This window comes from Chlorocebus sabaeus, chromosome 25 (assembly GCF_047675955.1).
Source record: "Chlorocebus sabaeus isolate Y175 chromosome 25, mChlSab1.0.hap1, whole genome shotgun sequence".
In the NCBI taxonomy this organism is placed as follows: Eukaryota; Metazoa; Chordata; class Mammalia; order Primates; family Cercopithecidae; genus Chlorocebus; species Chlorocebus sabaeus.
In genome coordinates, this window is record NC_132928.1 from 17,970,618 (window position 1) to 17,988,980 (window position 18,363).

At 49.2% G+C, this 18,363-nt stretch overlaps 1 pseudogene; it reads right to left on the minus strand.

Annotated features, from left to right (window-relative positions):
* The window catches only part of LOC140710163 (histone-lysine N-methyltransferase SETMAR-like), a 32,294-nt pseudogene extending 14,810 nt beyond the window's left edge, over window positions 1–17,484 (minus strand).
* Window positions 17,485–18,363: the final 879 nt, after the last annotated feature.

The window sequence follows — 18,363 nt, forward strand, 5'->3', positions numbered from 1 at the left end:
AAGGGAGCAGGGAGGTGTCAAGGGTCTGAGGCCCCGGGAAAGAGGCATAAGAGTCAGTGGCATTTTATTGTGATCCAATTGACACCAATAGCAGCGAGAGAAAATTCAGGTACACAAAGCCAGAATAATTAAAGACTATCCATTGTTTTCCGTTTTTCATTATCTTAATTTTAAAAATTTTTTTAATAGAGATGGGGTCTTGCTGTGTTGCCCAGGCTTGTCTTGAACTCCTGTCCTCAAGCGATCCTCCCATGTCGACCTCCCACAGTGCTAGGATTACAGGCATGAACCACTGAGCCTATCCCTGTCCATTGTTTTCATCAGAGAGACATTTATTGAACATATATGTGTTCGTACCAGACACTAAGACTACTAAACCAAACACGACCCCAGCCCCTACGGAATTCACTGTCCAGAGAGTAAGAGGAACATAAAAGTGGGAGACTGGCCAGGCGCAGTAGCTCACGCCTGTAATCCCAGCACTTTGGGAGGCCGAGGCAGGTGGATCATCTGAGGTCAGGAGTTCGAGACTGGGCTGGCCAACATGGTGAAACCCCATCTCTACTAAAAATACAAAAATTAGCTGGGTGTGGTGGCGGACACCTGTAATCCCAGCTACTTTCCTGAGGCTAAGGTAGGAGAATCGCTTGAACCTGGGAGGCAGAGGTTGCAGTGAGCCGAGATCATGCCATTGGACTCCAGCCTGGGCAACAAGAGCAAAACTCGGTCTCAAAAAAAAAAAAAAAAAAAAGTTGGTGACTGTGTCATTTGTAAGTAATGATAATGATAATAGCCAACACATGGCCGGGCACGGTGGCTCACGCCTGTAATCCCAGCACTTTGGGAGGCCGAGATGGGCAGATCACGAGGTCAGGAGATCGAGACCATCCTGGCTAACACGGTGAAACCCCGTCTCTACTAAAAAATACAAAAAACTAGCCAGGAGAGGTGGCAGGTGCCTGTAGTCCCAGCTACTCGGGAGGCTGAGGCAGGAGAATGGCGTGAACCCAGGAGGTGGAGCTTGCAGTGAGCTGAGATCCGGCCTGGGCAACAGAGCCAGACTCTGTCTCAAAAAAAAAAAAAAAAAAATAGCCAACACATTCAGTGTTCACATGTGCTGGGTACCGTCCTAAGCACTTTACATATATGTGCATGTATGCACAGGATCGAGGCCCACGCAGGGCATGGGAGACATCAGAGCAGAGCCCCAGCGCACCTCAGTCATTGGGAAGCTCCTCCAGAGGAGAACAGCATATTTTCCACAGGGTTCTAGAACAGGTCAAGAGGCCAGTGGAAGTCCCCGCAGCCTTCACTCCTACCTCCGTCAGCTCAGAGCTGGCCAGATCAGACTTTTTTGCACCAAAGCAATCATGACCCAGTCTCTCCAGCCCACCTCTGGGGCTGATGCCCTCTGACCCTCCTGGGGAAAGCAAACATTAAGAGAGGGCTGGATGCAGTGGCTCACACCTGTAATCCCAACACTTTGGGAGGCCAAGGCAGGAGAATTGCTTGAGGCCAGGAGTTCGAGACCAGCCTGAGCAACAAAGTGAGGCTCTGTTTCTACAAAAAAATAAAAAAATTAGCCAGGTGTGGTGGTGTGTGCCTGTAGTCCCAGCTATTCAGGAGGCTGAGGTGGGAGGATTTCTTGAATCCAAGATGCTGAAGCCACAGTGAGCTGTGATCGTACAACTGCACTCCAGTCTGGGTGAAAGAGGGAGACTCTGTCTCACAAAAAAAAAAATAAAAAATAAAAAAAGAAAGAAAAGAAAGAAAGAGAGAGAATAGAGGAAGCTATGGGGATAAGTGGGGAACAGAGGGCAGGAGGGGGTCCTGGGCTGGGTTGGGCTGGGCTGGGGGCTGTGGAGTTCAGTGTCCCAGCCTCGGCAACCAGTCTCCCCACATAGAGGAGCCAGCCAGCCATTTACTGCCTAGCTCAGAGCATTCCCTCTGGGGAGTGCAGGCTGGTAGCTCAGAGGTGGTAAGAGAAGGCAGATAAATTGAAATAAGCAGGCTGCCCTAGCTTTTGTGGGCCCAGTGGAGACCAAATGATATTCCCAGATCACAGCCCATGCCCGATTCTCTTCCCACTCTTGGCACCATTTTGAACCATGAGAGGTCACCAGTGACACCAATATCTGTGTGGACACCCAGCCTGCACAAACACACACCACCAAACAGCAGTCCCTGGCCACTTCTTGGGCCCAGGGAAAGGTTGTAATATTTGGACATATTTATACTAAAAAAGTGTTCCTTATATATGTGAAATTCCAATGTAACTGGGAATCCTGTGTTTTATCTGCAGCTCCAGCCAGTGGTGCCTCCACCAGCAGTATAATCAGCCCTTGGGAGGCCCTCAAAACCCTGCAAGTGGGCTCAGAGCCTGCTAGGCAGGGCCTTCCAAGAATCCCGGGCTAGGGAGTGGTGGGGGAGGCAGGTTCTGGGTGGATGTATCTTGGACTTGCAGACTCCTCTCTTTGTGAGGAGGGGGTTGACCAGAAGAGGGTCAGATTGTGTCCCCAAAAAGCTCAGGACCTAGAGCAGGGGGCCCTTTGCCTACTTTCTGAGGTGGGCCTCAATCCGTCTTCAAGTGAGAACTAATCTCAAGCAAGGGGCATCATTGGAAAATTGATTGGCACCCTTGGTGTCTTCACCTTTTTTTTCTTTCTTTTTTTCTTTCTTCCTTTTCTTTTCTTTTTCTTTTTTTTTTTTTTTTTTTTTTTTTCATCTGAGACAGGGTCTTGTTCTGTTGCCCAGGCTGGAGCACAGTGGTGCGATCATGGCTCACTGCAGCTTCGACCTCCCAGGCTCAAGTGATCCTCCCACCTCAGCTTCCCATGTAGCTGGGACTACAGTCGAGCACCACTATGCCCAGCTAATTTTTGTATTTTTTGTAGAGGTGGGGTCTTGCTGTGTTGCCTAGGCTCATCTCAAACTCCTGGCTTCAAGCCATTCTCCTGCCTTGGTCTCCCAAAGTGCTGGGGATATAGCCGTGAGCCACTGTGCTGGGCATCTCTAGTATTTCTAACATCCCTACAGGCAGTGGCCTCTGATTCTGGAAGATAGTACTGCAGAGTGGCTGAGAGCTAGAGTTGCCAGATAAAAATACAGGATGCCCAGTTAGATTTGAATTTCAGATAAACAATGAATACTGGTTTTGTTTTTGTTTTTGTTTTTGTTTTTTTTGAGATGGAGATTTGCTCTCGTCGCCCAGGCTGGAATGCAATGGCGTGATCTCGGCTCACTGCAAACTCCACTTCCTGGTTCAAGTGATTCTCCTGCCTCAGGCTCCTGCGTAGCTGGGATTACAGGTGCCTGCCACCACGCCCAGCTAATTTTTGTATTTTTAGTAGAGACGGGGTTTCGACATGTTGGCCAGGCTAGCCTCAAACTCCTGACCTTAGGTGATCCACCCATCTCGGCCTCCCAAAGTGCTGGAATTACAGGCATGAGCCATAACACCTGACCTCTTTTTTTTTTTTTTTTTTTTTTTTTTGAGATAGAGTCTTACTCTGTCACCCAGGCTGCAGTGCAGTGGCACAATCTCGGCTCAGTGCAACTGCCACCTCCCAGGTTCAAGCAATTCTCATGCCTCAGCCTCCTGAGTAGCTGGGACTACAGGCGTGTACCACCACGCCCAGCTAATTTTGTATTTTTAGTAGAGATGGGGTTTTGTCATGTTGGTCAGCCTGGTTCCGAACTCCTGACCAAGAGATCCACCTGCCTTGGCCTCCAAAAGTGCTGGGATTATAGGCATAAGCCACCATGCCCGGCCAACGAATACTTTTTTACTATCAACATGTCGTGTAGTATTTGGGAATCTACAGTTGGCCCTCCATATCTGTGGGTTCTTCATCCATGGATTCAACCAACTGCAGATAGAAAACATTTTTAAAAAGCAATAAAAATAATACAAATAAAAAATACTGCATAACTAACAATGATTTACATAGTATTTACATTGTGTTAGGTATCGTAGGTAACCTAGAGATCAGCTAAAGTATGTGGGCAGTTATATGGTTATATGCAAACACTGTCATTTTATATGAGGGACTTGAGCATCCTCATATTTTGGTATCTGTGGGGTCCTGGAACCAATCTCCCTGGGATACCAAGGGACAGCTGTACTTCTAAAAATTATTTCTTGTTTATCTGAAATTCAAATTTAAGCTGGTGTACTGCTTTTGTTTTTGTTTGTTGTTGGTAAATCTGGCAACCCTCCCTAGAGCAGGGGTTTTGGAGTCTCATACCTTAGGCTCAGATCTCGGCTTTTCTATCTTCTCACTGTGTGAACCTCTCTGAGGCTCACATTCCATATCTGCCTCCCAGGGCAGGAGAAGGATTAAGCGATAAAATGTGCTGGTGTAGGTGACAACTGTTATTACTGTCCCTGGCCAAGATCCCACAGTTAGAAGGCAACAGGCCAGTGTCTGCCCTCCACACTCTGGTCTGAGATCCCCAGGTCATCCCAAGGGCCCTCAGCAGCCTGCTGCCCCTCCTCCAGATCCCAGCCCATGCAGTGCTCAAGGGGCCACTGGGAGACCAGCAGAAGAGGCCCTGCACCAGAGAGGAAGCATGATCTGGCCTGGGGAACCCAAACTTCTAATAACTGCGTGGAGCCCTGTGGAATGAGAAGGGAGTGGCGGAGGCACTAGAATTTATTCTGTGCCCACCATGTGCCGGGCATTTGTTACCTAATTTAATCCTCACAGCAACTTCTCATTTCCATTTTGCAGCTGAAGATGTATTAATAGCAACACAGGATAAGGCCCGGCTGTTCTTGTTTGGACCACTTTCTCCGGCCAAATCCATGGCTCCTCTCACCTCCTCCAGGCCTTTGCTCACCCCAGCCTCTTCCCTGACTGGGTGCCTCCCATCGGAACCCTCCCTGGGGAACCCGTCCCACAGTGATGGAACGCCTTATACCCGCTTTCTGCTTTCTTTTTTTACAAAGCACTCCTACTCATCAAATACACTAACTACTGTGCTTATTTGGTTTGCTTCTTTCCCTTCCAGAATGGAAGCTCTACGAGAGCAGGGTTTTCAGTCCTTTTGGTTTACCGACACACTCCCCATGCCCAGCACAGACTCTTGTACACATTTGTTGAATGGATTAAAAACAGAATAACAGTAATCATAGCTGACACTGTCTTGGCCCCTACTTTTTGCCCTAGAACCATTCCAAGCACCTCATATGTGCTCATTCATGAATTTCTCCCATCTCAATGCACAGAGCGGGCAAGTAATTTGCTCAAGGTCACAGAGCAAGTGTGCAAGAGCAACTAGCAGGTTGGCCTGAGTTCCCCATTGGTGATGTTTTACTCACTCCGAGGCTGTCTGTGACCCTTGGCATTAGGTCTTTTCATGGGTGGCATGGCCGCCTTGGCAGCAACCCTCTCACTCCTGTAGCATGCTGTATTACGAGGGCCTCTTCGCTTGTTTAGTGTTGACTCAATTTCTTTGAGGGCAGGGACTGGTCTCCTTCATTTTGATTTCCCCAGTGCCTTGCATGGTGTCCAGCCCATTGCAGAGACTCACCTCCATTTTCCTAGTTGGCATTTACACCCACCTGGTGAGGTGGGAAGCACAGGTATCATCACTCCATTGCCCCCATTTTATCAGCAAGGAAACAAGCTCAGAGAAGTGAAGTCATTCATTCATTTGACAAGTATTTATTGCACTTCTATACACCAAGTACTGAGCTAAGTGCTTGAGAGGTAGGAAGAGGCAGACAGTGAGCAGACCATGGGTCTCCTGGTTCAGTGCTCACCTGGCCACAGCCCACAGTCCACACTACATAGCCCCAGGGGTTCTGGCTGCTGCCCAAGGCTTTGGTGAGATCATCCCCTGTTAGAACTGGGCAAAGGCCAAATATAAGCATTGAGGGGTACTGGGGGTGGGAGGGGACTTCAGGATCTAGATAGGCTGTTTCAGCCACGGTTTGTGGGGGCTGCCCAGTGGGGCTGGAGCGAGTAAGTGGGTGAGGGGGTGATTTCCAGCCTGTGATTCATGTCTGCCAGATGTGCTTCAAAGCAAACAGGATGCAAACCATATATTTAACCTGATGTGGTTAGCACCCAGCCTTTCCCAATGGGGGAAGCCTTTGGGGTGTCTTCCTCTTACTGGGGAATGTGTTCCTCAGGGAGGGGAAAGGGTGGTTCGCAGTGTACAGAAAACCTGGAGACTCAACCAAGAAAAGGCAGTATGTTCCCAGGAAGAAATATACCACAGCGAGAACCAGAAGGTCTTTCTGTCTGTCCTTCTTGGCCCCTGAGTGTGTTATATGAACAGATTTATGCTGAAACCTGGGTGTGGTGGGGAGAGGTTGTATTCATTCATTTATTCATTCATTCATTCATTTGACAAGTACTTATTGCACTTTTATACACCGAGTACTGAGCTAAGTGTTGAGAATATACCAGGGAAAACAATATACCTGCTGCTGTCCTCGTTAAACTTGCAGCTTAATGTGGGACAAGCATTAAAGGAGTGTTGCTAATTATTTTTAGCTGCCAGTGCTCTGAAAGAGATTCCTGGATTGCATGAAAAGGTAAAATAAGAAACCTGTTTCAGTTTGGGAGTCAAGGAAGGCTTCCTGGAGGAAGTGGTATTTATGCTGAGTCCTGGAGGCAGTCTAAGAGTTCTTCTGGCCACTTGCTGAGCGGAGTGGGTGAGGGGGCTGAGCATCAAGCATTGTAGGCCCAGGGAGGGGCACATGCAAAGACCTTGAGATGGAAAGGAGCATGACTTCTGTAGGTTCTGCACGAAGGGCTCCAGAGTGGCTAGCATCTGGATACTAGGCTGATTGGGAGAGGCAGATCCTGCTCATGTCTAATGGAGAAGATGACCAAGTTTAACCACGGGAGTGGCATTCCATGAGCAGCAGGGACATCGTGGAAGTCTGGCGTGAAGGGACAGTTGCCATGAATAGACAAGTTCGTTCTGGAAGGCTTGCTGCAGAAGGCGTGTCTGGGGGTTTTGGCAGAGGGTGTAGGAGTTGGAAGAGCTGTGTGCAAGGCTGGGGAAGTGGGAGCGAGACTACTTTGGGTTGGTGTGGGGGTGGCTGAATGATTCTATTTGGATGTGTACGTTCTGTCTCTCCAATTAATTTTAAGAACTACTATTTATTTCACAACCACTGTGTGCCAGGCAAACACTGATCTATTTCATTCAACCCATAAATAGCTGTTTGAGATAGATATGACCATCCTATTTTACAGATGAGACAAAGGAGGCTCAGAGGATTAAGTGACCTGCCCACAGCAACACGGAGAAGATGTGGTGGAACCAGGGATCAAAAATGTGTCCTCTCTGTATATAGCTCCTCAACCTTCCATCACACTTGCCTTCCTGGTGACCTGATATCCTAGGATTTTCACCGACTGCTCTGGGGACACATTGGTTAAATCCAAGTGGTTTGCAGGGACTGACTGGCAACATAACTGTGTTCAATAGAAGAATGATGTACTGAGTGGTGGTCACTTAGAACCATGCAACTGCCACCCCTCGAGGCTGGGCCATGAAGAAGGCATGGCTCGCTGGCACGGTGGCTCACACCTGTAATTCCAGCACTTTGGGAGGCCGAGGTAGGCTGATTGCTTGAGCTTAGGAGTTTAAGACCAGCCTGGGCATCATGGCAAAACCCCGTCTCTACAAAAAATGCAAACATTAGTCAGGTGTGGTGGTGTGCACCTGTGGCCCCAGCAATTGCAGGAGGCTGAGGTGGGAGGATTGCTTGAACCCGGGGAGTTGAGACTGTAGAGAGCTGAGATCCTGCTGCACTCTACCTTGGGTGACAGAGTGAGACCCCGGCTCAAAAAAAAAAAAAAAAAGAAGGCGCGGCTAGTGTGGAAGTGGCTGCAAGCTCAGTTGTCCATGGGTACTGGATTCAGTGGCAGATCTGAGTACTGCTACCTGCTCCCACTGAACTCCGTAGCTCAGTCATGGACAAGGCCTCTGACCTCGCTGCAGGGCTCAAGGCCTGGCATTCTCACTTCTTCCACCCTCCGGAGGCCCTGGTCTGCCCTGGGCACCCTCCCCAAGTAGCTTCCTTCCCTTGGCTCCTGTGCCTTTGAAACCTGCTGAAGCATTTCCTGTCCAAGGCAGAGTGAGGCTCATGGGTCGCTGGGTTTCCTCTCTATTCCAGGAGCTGTAGCCAGATCTGTTTGAGTCTGGGCCAAGCTCGGGAAGGCAGTGGGTGTGGGGGCCTTCCTTCCAGTTCAGGGAACGGGCTGGGGAGGAGGCAGGACCAGGCTGAGCTGGTGCTGCTGGGATCAGTCATGGACCACGTGCAGGGGGCAGAGGCACCCAGCCTGGCACTTTGAGGACGGGGGGATAAAGCTCCATTTCTGTCCCCCTGAGGCAGCCTGAGGTTGAGCAGGGCCCAAGGCAGTTCACTAAAAGAACCAGCATCAGTGAAAGTACTCTAGGTAGCTTCAGGCCTTTGCTTTGCATGCAACTCTCCCAATGCTGGGTTCTAAACTTGGCTGCTTATTTCAGCTCAGGGCTGACAGCCATGCAGCTCTTTATTATGAATCTCACCCTCTGGGCTCTAGGGGTTCCTGCCCTAATGGTAAAATCAGTATCAATAGTACTATTCAAACTTGGGGTTCAGCAGAAAACCTGCTGGGAGGACTCTACTAGGAGGTAGAGATCACCTTTGCCACGTCCTGCTGGGAGAGTATCTGGACCTTCCAGCAACACGCCAAGGGTTCTAAGGCTTGAAATGCATTCCCATGCTGAAAATACAAATCACAATGTTTCTCAAACTGTTGAAGGTCAGACACTGAGAGGGGCAGGGTGAGGACGAGGAAGGATTGGGTGAGGGGCGGGGGAGGAAGGGAAAGAAGAGGTTCCAGCGGAGGGGAGGATAATAAAGCCTCCCCCTTCATGCTGTGTGGGGTATGGACCTGAAGGATCCGGGGACCCTGTGGAGTGGGGGATGGACAGAGGATGCTGAGGTGGAAGATGTGCTGATTTGCATGCTATTTTTGCAGGACATTTGCATGCTTTTCATGTACTGTCGAGAACAGCGCAGGGAATTCCCCCAGGCCCTGCTCTTTCCCCGCCCTCCCTCTCTGATGTGCCAGGGCAGGGCAAGGTTAGGTTGGGAAGAAGTGGATGGGGTTCCCCCTCAATCATGGCCCTGTTTGGGTGGGGGCTGCAGGAGGGGAGGCTGCATTCCCTTAATCTGAGCAAAGGATGCTCCCTTTCACCCCCAGTAGGGAAGCCAGGGGTAGAGGAAGGTGTGTGAGAGGAGGGAACCCTCCTACTAGGAGGATGGGGGTGGAGGGGGCAAGGTGTCTGGGGGTGAGGAGCTTTCTGGCTCCAGGCTTCTCTCTGATGCAGGGCCTGGAAGGAAGGAAGCCAGATGAGGTGCCTCCTCCTGAATCCTCGTGAAGTTTTGTTTCCTGTTGCAAAGCAGGCTTTTGACATCAAATGCCTTTCTTTTCCAATGGCCCTGCATTCCCACCCTGCCCACCCTTCCTCAGTCCCAGCCCTGGCCCATCTCATAGGTACGTTGGGAGTTCTGGGCAGAAGGGAGGAGTCCATCAGGACCAGAGCCTGTGTTCCTCTGTCTTGCATCACGGTGGCTGACTGGGCTCATGATCAGGCAAAGCAGGGGTCCTGGGACCCCTTTGTCTCAAGGCTCTTGGATGGGCCCCCCAGGCATGGCTGGGGTGCCCATGCCAGGTCTCAGCTGGTTTCTGGTTGGTCAAGAGTGACTAATCCCAGGGTGTCCTGGGCACAGACCCTGGGTCACCTGTGAAAAATTTGTCCCCACCCTGGTCTGTGGAGGTCCCACTTCTTTGTGCCTTTTGTTTTCTGACTCTTATTTTTCTTTGCTCACTCTTTTGCCTTTTTTTTTTTTTTTTTTTTCTGAGACAAGATCTTGCACTGTCACCCAGGCTGGAGTGTGGTGGCACAATCAGAACTCACGGCAGCCTTGAACTCCTGGTCTCAAGTGATCCTCCTATTACCAGACAGGGGTCCTGATTCAGACCTCAAGAGAGGGTTCCTGGACCTCGGGCAAGAAAATTCAGGGTGAGAGTCAAGTGAAAGTGAGTTAATTAAGAAAGCAAAGGGGCCAGGCACGGTGGCTCACGACTGTAATCCCAGCACTTTGGGAGACCAAAGCGGGTGGATTACTTGAGGTCAGGAGTTCAGGACCAGCCTAGCCAACATGGTGAAACCCCGTCTCCACTAAAAATACAAAAATTAGCCATGCGTGGTGGTGCACACCTGTAATCTCAGCTACTCGGGAGGCTGAGGCAGGAGAATCACTTGAACTCAGGAAGTGGAGGTTACAGTGAGCTGAGATTGTACCACTGCACTCCAGCCTGGGTGACACAGTGAGACTCTGCCGCAAAAAAATTTTAAAAAAAGCAAAGGAATAAAGAATGGCTACTCCACAGACACAGCAGTGGCATGGGCCGCTCTACTGAGTATAGCTATAGTTACTTGTTGATTATATGCTAAATGAGGGGTGGATTATTCATAAGTTTTCTGGGAAAGAGGTGGGCAGTTCCTAGAACCGAGGGTTCTTCCCTTTTTTAGACCATATAGGATAACTTCCAGATGTTGCCATGGCATTTGTAAATTGCCATGGCGCTGGGGGAGTGTCTTTCAGCATGCTAATGCATTATAATTAGCATATAAGGAACAGTGAGGATGACCAAAAGTCACTTTCACCGCCATCTTGGTTTTCGTGGGTTTTGGTCAGCTTTGTTACTGCATCCTATTTTATCAGTGGGGTCTTTGTGACCTGTATCTTGTATTGTCCTCCTATCTCATCCTGTGACTAAGAACACCTAACCTCCTGGGAATGCAACCCAGCAGGCCTCAGCCTTATTTCCCCCGCCCAATCCCCGTTATTCAAGATGGAGTCGCTCTAGTTCAAATGCCTCTGACACTCCCATCTCAGCCTTCCCAAGCACTGGGATTACAGATGTGTGCTTCACATCCAGGTGTATATATATATGTGTGTGTTTTTAATTTTTGGTAGAGACGGAGATCTCTATGTTGCCCAGACTAGTCTTCAACTCCTGGACTCAAGCAATCCATCCACCGCAGCCTCCCAAAGCACTGGGATTACAGCGTGAGCTATCAGGCCTGGCCTTTTTATTTGTTTTCTTTATGAATACATAATTATTACCCCTTAGCCCTTTCCAGGGCACTTCCCCTGACATACCCAGCCTCCCCCATTGCTGCTGCTGCCAAAGCTCCTTCTGCTCTGGGAGGGGCTTGGGTCTTCTGCTTTATCCTCCTGGCAATGGGCTACTCCACCTGAGGAGCAGACGTGGGGCAGGCGGGGGGGTGGTTGGGTGGCAGGGAGGGAGCTCAGGGAGCTGGGGCTTACCTCCTGCTTGGAGCAGAAACAAAACCAGGCACAAGTGTGGCACGCTGGGGAAGTCTCAGCACACTGGCGAGGCCTCCCCTGGCCTCAGAAAGCAGGACTAGCCAGGGCAAGCCGCTGGGAGAGCAGCCCACGGTCTGCTGACCCAATTCCCGGGAAATGGCTGAAGTTCATCTTCCCTGAGGAAGGCTGGCCCAGATGAGGCAGGAGGCCATTTCCAGAACCAGAAGACGAAGCAGCCAGCTGCCTGCCACCGGCACAGGCACAGGCTCAGCATACCAAGGGGCCTTTGCACGTGCACTGTCCGGAATGAGCCATCCCACCCAGCCTGAAAATAATAAACTTTATTTCTATTTACTCTTTTTTTCTCAAAAGTAATTGCATCATTGTTTGCTAAAAACAAACAAACAAACAAACAAACCTTGGCTTTATTAAAGGTCACTGGTAGATAAAAGTGGTATCTTAGAATTAGGCTCCTTAGTATAAAAGGAAGGAATTCAAACACACCCGAGCCATGGAAGTAGCTATCCAGTTGCTAATGGTTTAACAAACCACTTAAGAAACTAACCCAGATGTCCATCAGTGACAGACTGGATTAAGAAAATGTGGCACATATACACCATGGAATACCATGCAGCCATAAAAAAGGATGAGTTTGTGTCCTTTGTAGGGACATGGATGCAGCTGGAAACCATCATTCTCAGTAAACTATCCCAAGAACAGAAAACCAAACACCACATGTTCTCACCCATAGGTGGGAACTGAACAATGAGATCACTTAGACTCGGGAAGGGGAACATCACACACCGGGGCCTATCATGGGGAGGGGGGAGAGGGGAGGGATTGCATTGGGAGTTATACCTGATGTAAATGATGAGTTGATGGGTGCTGACGAGTTGATGGGTGCAGCACACCAACATGGCACAAGTATACATATGTAACAAACCTGCACGTTATGCACATGTACCCTAGAACTTAAAGTATAATAATAATAATAATAAAGAGAAACTACTTCTTTGGGCCTATAGCCTGGAGGGGACTCCAAGTCTTCCAGCTAGAGATTCTCTGCATTATGCTAATGTATTGAACACATTACCTTTGATAGTTCTCAAGGTTGTGCTTGGTGGTGGTGAGTGGGGAGGGGGATTTGCAAAGAGTTTCAGTTATTCGAATTCATTCAACAAATATTTACTAGGCACCATCCTCGGTGTTTTGGGATAAGGGCTAAATAAGACAAGATTCCTGTACTCCCGGGGTCTGCCTTCAAATAAACCTGGCAGTTTGTAGCTAACACCAACTTCTCAGGAAACAGGCAGCCATCCGTCCCATCAAAGGTGGCAACAGCAGTGTGGTTAAGAGCCAGGTATTTTCAAGTCAGATTAAAGCTGGTTTTGAATCCCAGCTGTCTGAACTCAGGCAAGTGACTTAATCTCTTTCAGGCTTTCAAGAGTGAAGTGGGAGAAACAGAACCTACTTCACAGGGTGTTTGGAAGATTAAATGAGATGAAGGATGTGAAGTGCTTTCTACTAAGACCGATACATAATAAGCCCTCGGTAAATGATAGCCACTGGCATTAATGATCTTTGAGACAACTCAAAAGCCAAGTGAGCAGAAAAGAGGTTTTAATATGGTGAAGAGGGTGGTAATGAATTTAGGAGGAAATGGTCCAGATCACACTTCAAAATCACTGGCAGAAAGGTTTCTCAAGGGCTGGGACTGGGTTTTGTTCATTTTACATCTCCAGTGTCTAGCACATAATAGGTCATTAATAACGAGCCCTGGATGAATGGTTCTTAGCTCTCAGTCAGGACCCAGGAGAGGGACTAGGTGTCAAACAGTTCCAGAAAGATATTATTCCATGGGCTACTTAACTCTAGCCAAGAAAGGTCAATGGGACCTGGGACATCATCAAGAACTGGGTCATTTGTGAAATAAGCAAACACTGCATGGACACCTGATAACACATTTTTGGAAAGAGTGCAGAAAGCAGAAAGTTCAGGGGAGAGCAGGCTAGCAGCAGAGAAGGGGAGGAGTCATTTTGCAAAGGGAAAACCTTAGGGGAAGTGTCCTGGAAAGTCTGTGGCAAGGAACACCTTTGTTTCACAGTCCATGCCTTTGACCCTCAACCTGCCTGCCCATGAGCTGCAGCAGCACATGCGGTTCTTTCTCCTTCCTTCAAATAAGGATGAGGGGCCTAGGGTTTCCCATGCAAGAATAGGGCTCTGGGGATCTCAGGTTGGTCCATGATCGGACTAGAAGAGGGACATTCAGGGTCAGAACAAGAACATCCCAAAGACCAGTCTAACAGAGCCAGGAACACTCCTAAAATCGGAGGACCTCTTTCCCTGGTTTTGGGAGGACTTTAGGGATGTTTGGGTAATATTCCATCTTCATGGGCTCACAGATTCAGAGAATGTTAGAGCTGGACAGAATTGTGGTCCAACCTCTCATCGGACACGTGAGGACTGTGAGTCCCAGAGTGGGGCAGTGATTTCACCAACGAAACACAGTGAGCTGAGATCAGAACCCACACCCGCTGGTTGATTCGCGGGTCAGTGCACACTCATACAAGTGATCTCTGAGCTCCTCACTGAAACATCCAACTGCCTAGGTGACGTCTCTGTTTGGAGGTATCAAAGTTTCCCCCAATTCGACGTGTCTAGGGTGGAACACTTAATCTTCTCCTTAGCCTGGTTGGTTCTCTCACAGTGTTTCCTAGTTCCATGACAGGTGGTGCCACCTACCGAGTTGAGCAAGCCAGGAAGAAAGCAGGAGTCTCCCGACACACTCTGTCTTCCTGTCTCTCACCCTGCATAGCCAATCGATTACCAAGTTCTGATTTATCTTCTAAATGCATTTCCAGGCCCTCCTCTTTTCTCCACTTCCTATACCATCACCCCATGGCAAGCTACCCTGCCCTCTCATCCCTCCACTACTGCAATAGCGGTCTGCCCACTATACTCCAGTCTGTCTAGGATCTGTCTAGCCCATTCCTCATGACACAGCCTCAGAATTTTACAGCACACACAACTCGTCATGTCATACACACATCTGCTTGGGGAAACTTCAGTGGCTCCCCTTTGTTCTTTTCGTTCCCCCTGCCCCCTCCCCACCCCCGGCAATTTTTTTTTTTTTTTTTTTTTTTTTTTTTTTTTTTTTTTTTTTTTTTGAGACAGAGTCTCGCTCTGTCACCCAGGATGGAGTGCAGTGGTCTCGGCTCACTACACCCTCCACCTCCCAGGTTCAAGCAATTCTCCTGCCTCCGCCTCCTAAGTAGCTAAGATTACAGACGCGCACCACCACAACCGGCTAATTTTTTGTATTTTTAATAAAGATGGGGTTTCACCATGTTGACCAGGCTGGTCTCTAACTCCTGACCTCAAGTAATCCACCCACCTCGGCCTCCCAAAGTGCTGGGATTACAGGTGTGAGCCTCCGCACCCAGCCAATCCCCCTTGTTCTTAGGACTATGACAAAACTTAGCAAAGTGACTTCAAAGGCCCTGCATCACCTGGCTCCTTTCCCTCTCTGCCACCCGCTCTCACGGTGGGGGACACTCGCTCCCCCTCTCTCCACTCCAGTCATACTCTCTCCAACTACAGTGCCTTTCCCTGAAATGCTCACATTGCTCTCTTGGCCTGGTTAGCACCTTTCATCCTTTAGATTCCAGCCCACACCTCACTTCCTCAGGAAAGCCCTCCTGAGTGGGCCAAACCCGCCTGTGCTATGCCCTTTCAGTGTTTGTGCCAGCTAGTGGTTTACACGTGTTTGGCAAGTGTTTGATGAATGACTTTGCCTCACTATGCTCTAAGCTCCAAGGAGCAGAGACAACGTCTGGTTTTGTTCATCATACCCTAAGCGCATAGTTCAGTGCCCTGCACGTAAGAGGCACTTAAATATTTACTTACTGAACAAGTGAGTGAATGAAAGCTCTGTTTTTTAAGACTTTCTCTAACAGTGACACTATGGAAAATAATTGACACTTTTCAACCACAGATGGCCTCCTGTGCCTCTTTTCTGAAACAAGATGATAGGCTAGGTGGCGAGATGCATGTGAACACGGTGGGGCCACGAGACTTGCCTCCTAAAAGTTTCCTTTATGTTTTTGTAAAGAAGATCCCCATGTGATGGTAAGTGGTGAGAAAAACAAATTGAAGTAATCTCTACTGCACGACCCTCTGTAGTTTGTTAAAGGTATATGCACACATGAACCCACTGAAAAAGAGTAACAGTGCAGGGTGGCATACTAGTGACTTCCTTTTTTCTTTCTTTCTTTCTTTTTTTTTTTTTAAATAAGTTTTCCATTCTGGATATGTATTTTTTGGCAAAGAAATAAAAAGTATAAGAATTTTTCTCAATGTGTATATATGTATGTGTGTGTATATATATATAATCACAATCTTACACACACACACACACACGCTTGAAAAAATGGAAGATCATGTGTTCAGACACCCAAGGATGAAAACCAAATTTCCCCTCAGCCTGGGACCTTTCTGAAAGTAGAAATCATCTTACTTCCTCTCTTTATTTCTCTGAGCACGCTTCTCTGCTCATTTTGGTCACCATTATTAGTTTCAAGTGACAGAAAACCCAATTCACATTAACTTAGGAAATGTAGGCACTCATATAGCTTAGCCATTCCAGCCACGGTGGCTCCGGGAACCCAAGCAATGTCCTCAGGAATTGGTCTTTCTCTGTTCCTTGTCATGGCTCTCCCTGGTGGTGCAAGATGCCCACCAGCATGGTCTCAGGCTCGTGTAATCCAAATCCACCAGTAGAGAGTTTCTCCTCCCACTAGTTCCAGCTAAAGCCCTGATGCTGATGATCTCTGTGGCCAGTGTCGGAGGCTGGGGTAAAATATCTCTTGGCCGCTGGGTGTGGTGGCTCATGCCTGTAATCCCAGCATTCTGGGAGGCCGAGGCGGGCGGATCACGAGGTTAGGAGATTGAGACCATCCTAACCAACATGGTGAAACCCCGTCTACTAAAAATACAAAAAGTTAGCTGGGCATGGTGGCTCAAACCTGTAATCCCAGCACTTTGGGAGGCCAAGGCGGGCAGATCACGAGGTCAGGAGATGGAGACCATCCTGGCTAACACGGTGAAACCCCGTCTCTACTAAAAATACAAAAAATTTGCCAGGCGTGGTGGTGGGCGCCTGTAGTCCCAGCTACTCTGGAGGCTGAGGCAGGAGAATGGCATGAACCTGGGAGGCGGAGGTTGCAGTGAGCTGAGATCGCGCCACTGCGCTCCAGCCTGGGCAACAGACTGAGACTCTGTCTCAAAAAAAAAAAAAAAAAAAAAATCTATTTATCTATCTATCTATCTTGTGGCCAGGCCTGGCCCACGGGCTTCCTTCTAGCAATGGGCCCTGTGGGAATCTTACTGACTATAAATGAAAGGTTCAGAATTGGAAAGCTTTTGCCAGAATAAGGGGAAGGGATAATAGGCAGGAAAAACAAAAGGTGAGTATCATACACTGAGCACTTGGTTCTGCACACAGTAGGTGCTCACCCCACAGGGCTGACTGGCTGGCCTCTGGCTGGAACCATCTGGGGAGAGAGGAAGTGGTGGTTTCACATCAGCTGTAGAGCCTCCACCAGGCTCACTTTTACATCTAGAGAGAGGGATTTGGATCCCACGCAGGTCCCAGAAGGTGACCAGGTGGTAGAGAGTGGTAAGTGCCTAGTTGCATGGAAAACTGCCCGTGGGCTCCAAACATGGTATGCCCAGAGGCTGAGCTTGGTAATGGTAATGGGTGAACCCTGGCCCAGCCTGGCTAAGAGAGCCACTCAGGGGCACATGGGTACCCATGCCCTGCTCTCTGCAGGCTGGCCTATGTCCGGCAGGTGCCCATTGAGCAGATTGTACTCCAAGGGATCCAGGCTCTTACACAAGGTATAAGATGAAGAAGAAACACAGTTTGTGTCTTTGGGAAGTTTTCAGCCCAGTGGGAAAACCGTAACATGACAAGACTAACCCTGTATTTGGGGGCTTCAGCCTGATGTGTCAGCCTCAGAGGGATGGCATGGTAACCCCCTCTGTACCAGATTTTAAGCTTTATTCCCAAACCCCCTTTGCTTCCCTTACCAGCTCTTTTACCTTTGTCTTCCGCGTTCCCAGTTCATGTTGACCACCTAGGCTAGTTCACTACCACCACACCTGGGAGTGAGAGAAGCCCACCTTCTCCCACTGGCTTAGCTGCTCAATTGCCTGGAGGGCATCGTCAGGCAAGGGTGGCCTGCATCTCTACTATAGAAAAAGGCTCCAGGAAGCCTGGGCCCAAAATTAAAAGCGAGGCCAGACCAGGAAACGATGGCTCACGCCTGTAATCCCAACACTTTGGGAGGCCGAGGCCAAGGATTACCTGAGCTCAGGAGTTTGAGACCAGCCTAGGCAACATAGGGATGTGGAGTCCATCCAGGTCTCAGAAGGTGATAAGGTGGGTGGAGAGTGATACTTGGAACCCATCTCAGTAAAGATAATAACAATTTTTAAAAGAGAGAAAGAAGAGTGAGGCTGGGTCCTGCTGCACCCCAGAAGTGGGTTTTTCCAGGCGCCTGTTTCCAAACTCTCCGTATGAGGTTGAGAGGGCAGGTAAGGGAGAAAGTGACAGTGAGCTAGGCATAGGGAAGTGACAGCAGGTTGAAGCAGGATCCTGAGAAGACAGCACGGAGGGGCCCTGAGCTGGCTGGGCAGGTGTGGGGCTATGAAGCCACACCCAGCTCAGTAATTCCCAGGGAGCTTCTGGGAGAACCTGGGCTCAGCAGTGAGATCACAGGGCCTGCTGAGGCCATATGGGTGAGGCCTCGCCCTTCTTCCTGCTTCCTCTACCATGCAGTTCCTGCCTTTCCTCCCCCTTCACCTTGCATCCCTCCTCCTCCCCTGTAGCAGCCCTCCCACTCACACAGTTTAAGAAAGGCTGATGCTAAGCCTGTGTGCACAACTGATGGCGTCATGGGCGGGGTCTTTCATGATTTTTCTGCTGCCACTGAGAAGACGGATGG